Source organism: Cornus florida, unplaced genomic scaffold (assembly GCF_030987335.1).
Source record: "Cornus florida cultivar Cherokee Brave unplaced genomic scaffold, ASM3098733v1 CherokeeBrave_3.0.0_Hap2_Chr04, whole genome shotgun sequence".
Lineage (NCBI taxonomy): Eukaryota > Viridiplantae > Streptophyta > Magnoliopsida > Cornales > Cornaceae > Cornus > Cornus florida.
The window spans coordinates 79817686-79821623 of record NW_026775574.1 but is presented as its reverse complement, the minus strand read 5'-3'; the positions used below and the strand labels follow the sequence as shown (position 1 = coordinate 79821623).

General features: G+C 40.6%; 1 pseudogene; it reads right to left on the bottom strand.

Annotated features, from left to right (window-relative positions):
- Window positions 1-1701: 1701 nt before the first annotated feature.
- On the bottom strand, window positions 1702-1800 carry LOC132305733 (small nucleolar RNA R71; annotated as a pseudogene).
- Window positions 1801-3938: the final 2138 nt, after the last annotated feature.

Below are 3938 nucleotides of genomic sequence, written 5' to 3'. Positions count from 1 at the left end.
GCTTAAAGAGGAACTAATGGCTTAATTTGATATATTGTGCTATTCATTGAGTTGTCTAGACAATATATGCTTAAATGATCATCCATGCTTGTTGAAACAACCACATACACACACGATTATTATAATACATGCCTTTTCCTTCATTAATCACCCATTAAGGGTGTAAAAGAGTTATGCTTAGTGGTGTTCTCTAAACCCCAAGATTTTTCTCTCTTATTTTACCTCTATTTCATTATTATTTACTTTAGTTTAATTGCATCTTAGACTAATTCAACCACCAACCAATCCTTTGATCACTCGACCTACTAACCCTAATATTGATTCCACAACCTTTTACGACCCTCACAATCCCTTGGGATGATCCCTTTTCACTCATACTACATAGTATAGGTGTTAGGCGATTTATAAATTTAAATTATGGTGCCCACTTGACACTAATTTCCAAACTCAAAGTGTTGTGCATTGTTATGTGCACACGCCCTCCAAGCCACCGTAGTTTTTGGCGCCATTGCTGGGGATTGATTGATTGGCAACGTCGTATTGTGGAATCAATTAGCAATTAGTACTATTTTAATCGTGTCTTTCCTTTATTTTCATTTCCATTTTGGTTACTTATTGTGTTGGTTCTTGTTTGACTAGGAGCATTGAGCAAGAAGGTGAGCAAAGGAGCATTCAAGCAAAGGAGCTAAGCAAAGCAAGGAAAAAGGCTAAAATCATAAAAAAATTTGCTAAGCTAAGCTAAGCTGAAAAATTTGGAGTTGAAGTGCTATAGGACCTTTGTGAGATCTTTCTAACTCAATCTCTAGTTAAATCATCGGTCAATGTGGAGGCTTATTTTTCAATTTTTAGATAAATTGTGAGCCCATGTGGAGGCAATTTACTTTTCTTTGCATGATTATTCAAGCATGGGAGTATGAGAACAATGTATGTGGAAGAAGTTTGTCAATTGTTGATTTGTTGTGAAGGTGAAGTGTTTGTCATTTTTGCTTGTTGCGTTGCATTATGCATGCATATTCGTAGCTCATTGAATCCAACTCTTGTCCCTTTAAATTTTCATCTTGAATCCATTGTTCGAAACCCTAGGGGAAGAGGTAGTTCTAGTCAATCCATTTTGCCATTAGGCATTGGTCACATAGACCAACAAGGTATCATCCACCCTAATGAGCATCATGATAACATACAAGATCCATTAGGCATGCTAAGGCCATTCATTCATCCACCACAACAACAAGGCCAAGTTCTATTAGGAATGCCAAGGCCAATCTATGCTCCACCACCTCCCATCATTCAAGGCAATCAAGGTGCCCATGTTGCACCTCCAATTGTTAATCCTCCCCTCGCTTTGAGAGATCACTATGTGCCTAATGAATATAATGCACCCACATGCATTCAATTGCCACCATTTAGAGCACATCACTATGAGATCAAGCCACAAACCATTCAAATGCTTCCTAACTATCATGCACTTCCAAGTGAAGAACCTTACAAGCATTTGGATGAGTTTCATGAAGTATGTTCTACCGTGAAATACACGGGCATGCCGGAAGAGGTCTTAAGGCTTAAACTTTTTCTATTCACCCTAAAAGACAAGGCAAAATATTGGTTTAACAATCTTAGGCCTTTTTCAATAACTTCTTGGGTAGAAATGCAACAAGCGTTCTTGAAGAAGTACTACCCGGTTTCTAAGACAAATGTCATGCGAACCTCAATTCGAGAGTTTTCACACGGGGATGGAGAAACGTTCCGTGAGGTATGGGAACGCTTCAATGAATTGCTTAGGAAGTGTCCACATCATGACATCCCCAAATGGCAATTAGTTCAATATTTCTTTGAGAACTTATCGGACAATCACAAAGGCATGGTTGATGCTTCCATGGGTGGATCTTACATTGATAGGCATGAGGATGACATGTGGCGTCTTTATGAGAGCATGAGCAAAAATTCATTGCATAGAACATTATCATCCAATGGTATAAATTCTTAAGGTAGGAAGAGTGTTGGCTTACATCAAGTCGACCACTCGAATGAGATAGCCGCCGAAATGAAGTCTTTATCTCAAAGGTTTGATCAATTTTTGGTCAACCAAAACTCGGCGAATGTAACGACCTGCTCCACCACATGGTATGATATTGTTCGCTTTGGGCCTGAGCCCGCAAGGTTTTGCTCTTGGGCATCACCCCAAAAGGCCTCACACCAATTGGAGATGACACACTTACATATAAGCACTTCACCTTTCCTCTACCCAGGCGATATGGGACTGTGCACCCGTAGCTCGCCAGTGTGGTAGCCTGACAGTGTCTCTCGCACTCGCCCACAAAGTCATCACAATCCACCCCCCTTGGAGGCCCGACGTCCCCGTCGGCACACTTCCGGCTGGGTCAGGCTCTGATACCATTTGTAACGACCCGCTCCACCACATGGTATGATATTGTCCGCTTTAGGCCTGAGCCCGCACGGTTTTGCTGTTAGGCATCACCCCAAAAGGCCTCACACCAATTGGAGATGACACACTTACATATAAGCACTTCACCTTTCCTCTACCCAGGCGATATGGGACTGTGCACCTGTAGCTCGCCAGTATGGTATCCTGATAGTGTCTCTCGTACCCGCCCACGGCACACCCGCCCACAAGGTCATCACAGCGAATCAAGTATCTTCTTTCCCTAACCATTCTCATCGTGCATCAAGTGAATCTTGTATGACTTGTTCTAGTGTTCTTCATTCTACTTCTAATTGTCCTTATGGACATATGTAAAATGAACCTAGTGAACAAGTCAATGCAACATTTGTGAACTAAGGGAACAATCCTTATGGTAATCATTACAATCCAAGTTGGAGAAATCATCCGAACTTCTCTTGGAAAATCAAGGGGAAGGCTCAAACCCTCCCCAAGGTGGTTTTCAAGGGAAGTACATTCCACCTCCACTACAAAACCAAGGATCCCAAGGTTATAGACCTTATCAATCATAAGGGAATCAATTTTCTAATTCTCATTTTCCCAATCAATCATATTCCCAAGGAAATGCTAGAAGTCCCGTCTTTGAAGAGAAAGTCTTGAATGCTTTGGGCACTCTTGAGGCAAATACTCAATTGCTTCATTCCCACTCTCAATCTATTGCAAAGTTAGAAACCCAAGTAGGGCAAATAGTAAGCACTTTAAATGCTAGAGAGAAAGGGAAGATGCCTATGAATGCCCCACCTAAGCAACAATGTGTTGTGGAAACCCATTCCTCATCGGAAGGGCACACAATTGAATATGTTAATGCGGTGACTACCTTGCGGAGTGGTAAGACTGTGGACAACCAAGTAGGTATGTCCAATGAAGAGAGTGAACCGGTGCAACTCAAAGTTGTCACCCGTCCCGTTTCACATTCTATTCCCTCCTTCATTGCATATACATGATCTTGTGAATGAGAAAGTTTCAAAGGGTAATTTGAAAGGTGATTTTGAAAGTGATTTTGTGAAGAAAGATTTGATTAAAAATGATTTTGAAAAAGATTTGCTGAAAAATGATGTTGAAAAGGTTTTATTGAAAAATGTTTTGAAACAAAGTGATTTGAAAACTTCTTGTGTTGAAGAGCCTTCCAAAGAAAATTCTGTAAAAGTTTTTAAGCAAAAAGCTCAATTTTTGAATTCCCTAAGGGGATTCATTTCAAAAGAAAAACAAAAGGCCAAAGCAAATGAAATCATTCAAGTGTTTAGGCAAGTGAAAGTCAATCTTCCACTTTTGGATGCAATCAAGCAAATTCCGGCTTATGCCAAGTTTTTAAAAGATCTTTGCACCCAAAAGCGGAAGAACAAAAGCCAAGTACCAAGAAAAGTGATTTTGACCGAGCAAGTGAGCTCAATTTTGTAGTATAACACTCTTCCAAAGTTTAAGGACCCCGGTTCACCTACCACTTCATGCATCATTGGTGACCATGTCATTAATCGGGCGT